Here is a 9,489-nt window from a genome sequence, read left to right on the forward strand (position 1 = left end):
ACTTTTCTCATGTGTCGGACGAGTCTGGATTTGAATTGTTCGTTCGTTGCCAAAGTGTTGATGAAAGATCTTGCTTCGCATTTGAAGGAATAGGTGTACTTCGACCTTGGGTCCCTTTTATAGACTTTGCCTCGGTAACTCGCGTAGTCTAGCCTCTTCATGGCAATTGTGACGTCGTTTATCAGGATTGTGAGCTTGTCCGAAAGTCGCGTTTCTTCAGACTCAGAAGTCAAAGCTGCTGCATCGGGGACATGAAACCCAAACTTGTCAATCTGTAATTTTGCCTCAATCATCTTGTCTAGTGCTTTACTCAAAGTCAGCTGAAACCTTGTATTGACTAAAGTGACGCGCACGACGTTCTCTCCTCCACCACTTTCTAACTCTTGGGTGGACGGGGGGGATGGACCAAGAAAATTGCGGAATTCTTTTATGTAGCTGTACTGATAGCTGGCCGCGACGAGTTCTGGCATAAATGGATTCTTGTGGTCTTTGAGGACTTTATACAGCTCGTTAATGGCCGGGCATTCTCTTCCATCTTGAAACTGGACCTATAACATTGAAAGTTAGGAAAGTAGACTTCCGTCAAAGAGCTATTTATCATTATAGGTACACGCTAAAAATTCTTGGCAGTCACATTTGACAATAATTCCTTTTTTGAAGACCACTCATTCCCCACTTTCTTTTTCTTTTAGTGTTGTTGTTGTTTTTCTTCATAGAGGTATACGTAGAACTGAAGTCTGAGACGATTAAAAAAAGCTTGTGAATGCAGAGTTCGCACTGTTACTGCACATGGCCTTCATGCTTTCCAGCAAAAATATTGCAGAACACGTTTTTTGTGAATCAGCAAAACTCAGAACAGTAAACTTTAATCTGGTTGGAGATAGCTTGCGTGATAACTCAATATTGCAACCGTGAAACCACTTACATATAGAAGGAATGATCAAGCTCTCATCTTGCTTTTCAATTGTACCAAGAAAATTGCTCGGTCCTCTGACCTTTTGTACTTTTGCTCTCGTTTCCCATTTATTCAAAATGTCTTACGATTTGCTATGAGCCTCCAACTCAAGTAATAAATTGATTGATGGATTGATTGTCGGAGTGCACAAAATTCCTTGGATCAAAACTTTTGATATAACGCTCGAGACGGTAAGACAAATTTCAGGTAAAACAACGTCTGCTGTCAAATTGCAAACCATGCCTGCTTAACAGAGCTCCTAAAGGATAATTATATTTTGTAATACCTGACTTGCTTTGACACTAATTCCACATTCCAGTAATGCCCTATGAACGACTAGTGGGTTTGCAGGGGCACCGTTCGGCGTTGTCAATGCTAACCAATAGGAGATCGCTGGCCAAAGCGATTTGTTAACAAGCGTTGGAGAGCCGTCAAGGTATTGTTCAGATTGTGTACTGGGCACAGAATCATATTCTTCGTTCTCGTCGTCGCTGTCACAATTTTCGTCTTCTTTTATATTACCCTTTCTTTCTTGTGTGCCGATAGCACTGAAAAAGAAAGTTGCATTGGGTATACCTGAAAGAAGGAAATACAGGTTTAAAAGACCGGAAAGATGAATATTGGGAGAAAAATATGAACACAAACCAACCTGAAATGGCCTCGTCACACGAATCCCTCTTACTGCAAATACACCTCCAGGATTTCGAGAGGTCTTTTTCTTTCACGTTCCACACACACTTTGCACTTATAACACTACATTCTCCGGACACGACGGGACTTATGTACCCCAAAACTGCTCCTCGAATTGCCTCGCTGTTCAACTGTTTGCTTGGTTGTTTTGCTCGGTGCATCCTTGATCATCACGAGACGAATAAAATGAGAGCCAAAGTTGCCCTTTAAATAGTCATCAGCACTTGTGAGATCGACAAGCATAAATCTGATCAAATAAAAGACATTTAAACCCCCTGAAGAATTGCCCTTTGTCAATTTTTGCTTCACACGAAAAGGTCTGTCTCTGAGAATCGATTGCCTCATTAGAGGTACTGTTTCAAATACAATGTGATGCACACTATCGGGAGAAATTTTCATGTTCGTGTTATATGCCCGCGCTCAGCGTTTCATCCCTTTCGGGGTTCTCTTTCACATGCTCATAACAGCCTACACCCGCGGGCAAATGCTCACTACTGCCGGTATTGATTAGAATTGAGATGCCCATGCAGTGTGAAAGCTATTTGAAATACAATGCGACATTTTCGTGACACTTTCGGCTGAATCCAAACGACCGTGTAATGATATTCATTCAAACCAAAAACAATTGGTTCCATTCCCAGTTGGGTAAAAAAATTAAACAGTGATTAGCCGGTTTGCCACGAAATGAATACAATGAATACAACTAACAAGGGGTCAAGTGATTAACAACCAACAGGCTCATTATTATAACACACACACGCTAATGTGAAACATTGCCGTGGAGGTAGTGGAATTTGCATTTTTCTCCTGAACGGGCCAAGTCTATATGTGTTTTGCCATATAAGAGACGAAAAGATAAGAAAAATAGTCAAATATTCATATCCCCGTCAAATCCGTGAAATCCGTCTTTTTCCTTCTCAAATAAGTATGCACTTTGCATGATGTATTGCATCCCGAAAATCAGTGCCACTGCAAGTGTCCACCCTTGAATCAATCCTAAACTGGAAAACGGAAAAGACAGATTTCACGAGGATATGAATATTTAAACATTCTGCTTATCTTTACTGCTGTAAGTACTATCACTATTGTTATAATACATACTATATATTATACTTACAGTTGTAAGGAGAAGTAAAAAGAATTAAATATTCATATCCCCGTCAAATCCGTGAAATCCGTCTTTTTCCTTCTCAAATAAGTATGCACTTTGCATGATGTATTACATCCCGAAAATCAGTGACACTGCAAGTGTCCGCCCTTGAATTAATCCTAAACTGGAAGACGGGAAAGACGGATTTCACGGGGATATGAATATTTAAACAGTCTACTTCTCTTTACTACTGTAAGTACTATCACTTTTCTTATTATAATACATACTATATATTATACTTACAGTTGTAAGGAGAAGTAAAAAGAATTAAATATTCATATCCCCGTCAAATCCGTGAAATCCGTCTTTTTCCTTCTCAAATAAGTATGCACTTTGCATGATGTATTACATCCCGAAAATCAGTGACACTGCAAGTGTCCGCCCTTGAATTAATCCTAAACTGGAAGACGGGAAAGACGGATTTCACGGGGATATGAATATTTAAACAATCTACTTCTCTTTACTACTGTAAGTACTATCACTTTTCTTATTATAATGCATACTATATATTATACTTACAGTTGTAAGGAGAAGTAAAAAGAATTAAATATTCATATCCCCGTCAAATCCGTGAAATCCGTCTTTTTCCTTCTCAAATAAGTATGCACTTTGCATGATGTATTACATCCCGAAAATCAGTGACACTGCAAGTGTCCGCCCTTGAATCAATTCTAAACTGGAAGACGGGAAAGACGGATTTCACAGGGATATGAATATTTAAACAGTCTACTTCTCTTTACTACTGTAAGTATTATCAATATCTTTACAAAACATATTATTATTGTTATTATTATTATTATTATTATCAGTTATGTTCTGTTTAAACTTTCCTTTGAATAGTCCAGTACTTTTCCGTTTGATGGTTATTGTTATTCTTGTTACCATTCTCCGGATATTGACCAGATATTGATGGTTTCCGACTTTTCCGACAAAAAGGTTTTCGGAAGGGTTCGAATTGGCCGGATGTTACGGCTATTCGTCTCGCTCTGTGGTCCCACGTGACACTTGATTATTATCTCAGCTGGGTCGGAAAAGGCCGATATCACGGATTTCCCGGAGATGCTATGAATATTGCATGACATAATTTCTCTCTTCGGCTGTAAGTAGATCATTCACAATCTACTTGCAGTTTTGTCTTGTTTTGCAGAGGTTGTATGATGTGATATCGATTTTGTCTTCGGAAAATTCTCGAGTCCCGGCCATTTCGGTACGTGACACTTGATTATTATCTCAGAAGGGGTCGGAAAAGTCAGATTTCACGGATTTCCCGGAGATGCCATGAATATCTTATCATATAACTTGTCAATTTAACTGTAAGTTGTTTTACATCGTTAGATATTCGTTGCATCTTCGGGAAATCCGATAAATCCGACTTTTCCGACAAAAAGGTTCTCGGGAGGGTTCGGATTGGCCGGATGTTACGGCTATTCGTATCGCTCTGTCGTCCCACGTGACACTTGATTATTATCTCAGCTTGGTCGGAAAAAGCGGATATCACGGATTTCCCGGAGATGCTATGAATATTGCATCACATAACTTCTCTCTTCGGCTATAAATAGATCATTCACAATCTACTTGCAGTTTAGTTTTGTCTTACAGAGCTTATATGATATGATGATATCGATTTTGTTTTCGGAAAGTTCTCGAGTCCCGGCCATTTCGGTCCCGGTCGGAAAACTCTTCGGCCAGGTCGTACCTCATGAATATTTCAATGCAAGATGAGTTGATCGAGCTGGCCGAAAATTTCTCGGGAGGGTTCGGATTGGCCGGATCTTACGGATATCCCGGGGACTTTACGATGAATCGCTTCTCTCTTTAACTGCAAGTAAATGGCGAATAAAAATAAGTTGTCTATTTGTCTCTTGTAGGGCCTGCGTTCAAATTCGGTGGCGATCCCAGACAGGGTTGACCACTGTCTCACGAGATTCTCCTTCAACGTGTACCGGGCGAACAAAATCGGAAATGGCGGATTTAACGATTCTTCGAAACACTCAATTGGTCCGTTCAACGCGGACCGAAGTGAAAAGGGAACCAAGAAATAAGGGAAACGATCTCTCTCTCTCTCTCTCTCTCTCTCTCTCTCTCTCTCTCTCTCTCTCTCTCTCTCTCTCTTTGAGAGCATACAGTGCACATGCATGTATTATATGGCAATGATAGGTTGTCCTAAGGTCATCCTAAGTTTGTATCAATTCCCAATGAAAAGTTTGGTATCTGAACTCAGATTCTATGTTGGCTTTAACATGGCCAAGATTACTGCTGTAAGGGATATTTTGTTATGCTTTTGGGATTCAAGACGTGCATTCATCCAAAAGAATCGTTGTATTGGCAAAAACAAAAGGTATGGTATTTGAGACAACCTGAAAGCACTTCTGCAGGTTACACTTCCAAAGTACTGTAGAAAGGCAAAGTAATTTAAATAATTGAAAGAGATATAATAATTGGCGGAGGCCTGTTATATACCTTATTGTTATCGTTGCTCCAAACTAAACAATGTAAATGATTATAAATAAATGTACGATTTAAATATATCTATTATAATTAAATATTTACTGTCACGCAAGTTAATCATTTCTTAAGATGAGTAATAATTTGCTGCAAGTTGCATTGCATTAAGTTTTTACTATTTTCTGCGTCAGGGTACAGTGTCTGTGTCAGCCATGAATTTGAAGAAAAATGTTGAGTAATAATTATTCTATCCTCGTATTTACCTCATACCTACATTCTTTTGTGAGTAACATTTGTATGTGGGGTGCATTATGTGAATAGATTATTTTCGGCATTAGTTTCTGAGGAATAATTCACCTTTGAGTTTTACTGCATGGAGGCACTGTATAAAGGTTCATTAAACGGCTTTATGAATATACTGCAAATAAGTCCATCCAAGTTTTAGAGCTATTTAATTGCCATCTCAATGTGCACTTGTGTTATTAATAGACAAAATTGAGAATGTGACATTTTATTGCATATGTTTAGATAATTAAACTCAAAATTTCACAGTTGTCCGAGAAGCGAAATGTTCATTTTTTGGACAATCTTTCAGCCTTGGGCATTATCATCCGATATACTAGCCGCCTCAAGGGGCTTACTTAGTCCTACGTTTATATTAAGATTCTATTCTATTCTATTCCACTCGGCGAAGTCTCTTTTTGTCTTATGGCTGTTTCTGCCTAGGTGGCCTCTCACACCGTAAGCCTTTTTAGAGACATCACTGTCAAGGCGGCCAATTCTGCTGGAAAGAGCAGGACTGCTACAAGACCGGGGACTACATCCCCTACTCTTATCGAATAGTGTGTGGGTTCTTTAATACCCCACAGGGAACTTATGAACATAGAAGTTATTTGTGAGACGTGACCTACGGTTTATTATCCTTATACCAGGAGACTTGAAAGTCTAACCATTTGCAGATGAAATTACAAAGGCAGCAGTTATTTTAAGATCCTGAGTGTTGATCCGGCCGGGGTTCGAACCCGCGACCTCCCGCATGACACCACAATGCCCAACAAACTGAGCCACTGGTGCAGCAGCTGCATCAACATCATTCTCAACAATCCAAGGCCTTTGTTTACTTGGGCATTTTGACTTTTTCTTTCTACATTTTGATCCAGTGCTCTTTAGTCTTTGCTTTAATTGAAGAAGCGAATCCTTCGTTTTAAATATTTTGACGGAAAAACCAGATTAATCGTTAACTTTCCTGTGGCTTGTCTTTAACCAGCCAATAGGATCGTTTGTTTTCCCTTACCTTGCGTTGTGATAACTTTGTAGTCAAGTTATTGTCACTATGTTATAAAAGATTTGGTTCATGCTTTTAGCTGTGCATATATCGGTTATGGATGCACTTGAGCAACTCTTACGCTTCTTTCGTGCTCTCCAAACTTCCCGCGTGCATCCATAACTAGATATACGCATGCTAAGCATCTGAACCAATTCTTAATTAATCGAACCTGCTGAATGCGCATTTGAAAACTTTAAGTTGATACTTGCGCAATATAAATGAATAAAGTTAAAGTTAAAGTTAATTACGAATTCCTTCTTGAAAGGGTTATCAATTACTGCTGACATTTGATTTACACAGCAGTCTGCTGTGAGTCACTTATTAACTAACTCATACAAATCTCTGTGCAGTGACCTGGCTCATATCTATATAGATTGCTGCCAGTTTACAGTGATTTTGTTACTCCTGCATCTCTGACGCACCAAAATCCCCCAAGACGCAAAATAATATGTGGCATGCGTCCTACAGGACGGAAAAACGCAAACATGACACGACCGATCAAAGATTGCCTCGTTTCTATAATTAATCTTGGAATATATTGCACAAATTACTTCGGAAGAAAACTATCGGGTGGCTCTAAAATATGCTAAGAAGTAATTTTTGCGTGAAAAAATATGTCTGCACTTGCTTTGAAAATAAATTTGATCACTTCAAAACACCGCTATGTTGAATTTTTATTGCCGAGAGCACCCTGGGAGTGAGGGTTACCAAATATGGAGTAAAGCACGAGGGTCCAAAGAAAGCTCGCCAGAAAAAAAAAAAGAAAAACAAACAAAAAAAAAAACAAATATGTCGACAATGGCAGTACACAGAAGAAAACAATACAGTTTATCCCTATAGGCGACTAAAAAACATACGGATGGTACGATGATGAAAAACGTCATGTATTGCAATGTTTGCTCAAAGTTCAAGAAGAAGAACTTGCTCAACAGCGCTAGCCTTGAGCAAGAGAAAAAAGAAAGAAAAGCAGAGGTGTTTTTGAGCTGAATTATAAACCAACTTCTTAAGCTTCAGAGTCAACTTTAGAATAGTTGTAAAACTTCAAAGGTGAAGCTGTTTGATCATACTGAACGTCTGAAACGTGAAAGTGATTGTTTTCAATTAAATAAACCAAACTATTTGCGCTAGCTTCACGTTCCCGCAATTTATGTATCTTGGTGCTATTTTAATACTTACATATTACTAGCTTTGTATTATTTTAAAGAGATCATGCACGTTTGCAGAGGGACCCATTGCGTTTGGTCTGGGACTCATAACTTTTCATGGGATGAGTCCCATGGACTCACTAACAAGATTCTAACAAGATCAATGAGTTTAAATGGATGATAAACTTACAGCCATCGTAGACTTGTTAGTCCTGAGAACATGTTTTCTGGTAGTTGGTTCATTTTATTGTTACGAAGATATCTAGAAATGAAAGTATTGAAAGCAATATATAAGGAATATTGTGCAAAGCTTGTTAAAGGTAGTACTAATTTTATCCTAACTTGGCTTAGCTTTTAAAAGCATAAGTAGAGACACTCCAGAAATGGACTAGAATGTTCAGTGCAACGAATCCAAACGTAGCAATAATTTTGGTTTCATTCCCATGATGTGTTGCAGATCACTGCATGACTCAATTGGAATTATACAAGGGGTAGTACAATCACTAATCACGATTGCCCCAAAAGAGTCTGCGAACGGGTAAAGTGAAATCAAAGCAAAAATAGAGGACCGTATAGATTAGGTTGTTGTAAAGAAAACAATGCGGGAAATAAAAGAAAAGGAAAACAAAATAACTAAATAATAATAATATGAAATCAAGAATAGTCAAACTAAGGCAAAAAGGCGTTTCTCCTAAGGTTTTTCATAACCAAATGCAGTTTATAGAAAAACTAACTCTTCCTCTTCAGCATTAATATTGATCAAGAAAATCTCGCGGAATGTATTTAAACTGAAGTCGAAGTGCAAAGTGTTCCCGTGCGTCATTCGGGATCAGGAGACTATCTTGATGTTCTCAGAGCTCACAAACGAATAAGAGGTTACGTTGTACCAAAAAAATAAACAAACAAGAAAGATGTAGCGGAATGATATTTAGTAAATTAAGCTTAGAAGGCCAATGCAATTTAATTGTAGACCTGAAGGATTATCATTTTTAGAATGAACTCGAATTCAGGACCAGACGAGGGCTCATGTGGAACAGCAACAATTTATTGAAACACGCGTTTCTCACACCCTTTACTTACATCCCATAATATGCGATGCTAACGCTTATTTGCATAGTCAAAAGGACAATACAAACTACTTAGAGAGGCAGAGAGTAACTTATAACTTAGTCAAACTAATATTCGTGGAATGGCCAGGCGCATTGCGATGTATATTTTTCAAAGATTGGTTGGGGCGCTATACTTATACTTATATGACAGAACTGACCGGCCACACAAGGCATTTGGAAGGACTAACTTTACACCTCCTTCAAATTAACACTCTTCGAGGATGATATACAATCCTCCGGAAGAATGAGAGGTATTATCATGCAAGTGTTCCTTCAAATTGTTGCATTTTCTTTGCAAACCGATGGGTCTGGCCGGCCAGTTCTGACAAAAGGAAAGCGCCCTTATACAACTATCGCAGACTTGTGAGCCCTAAGGAAACTTTTTTTTTTCCCTGGAAATTCACTTATTTCATTGTGAACAAGCAATCGCAATCTACAATCTTGGACAAAATTGTTGAGAAAACTCTGCTTTTGGACTAAACTCCGATCACGAGTATGAAAAATAAGCTCTCTTTTTGCCCCCACCCCCCCTGATCAATGTTGCTAGACGAAACAAAGCATGTCGAACCTGGGCTTATCAACATTGGTTGTAGGGGGGAGGGGGATCGCTAATAATGTGCGATATTGAGGACGTAGTGCGCAAAATAACCCCTGTTTTTAATATTCTC

This window comes from Montipora capricornis, unplaced genomic scaffold (genome assembly GCF_036669925.1).
Source record: "Montipora capricornis isolate CH-2021 unplaced genomic scaffold, ASM3666992v2 scaffold_396, whole genome shotgun sequence".
Taxonomy (NCBI): domain Eukaryota; kingdom Metazoa; phylum Cnidaria; class Anthozoa; order Scleractinia; family Acroporidae; genus Montipora; species Montipora capricornis.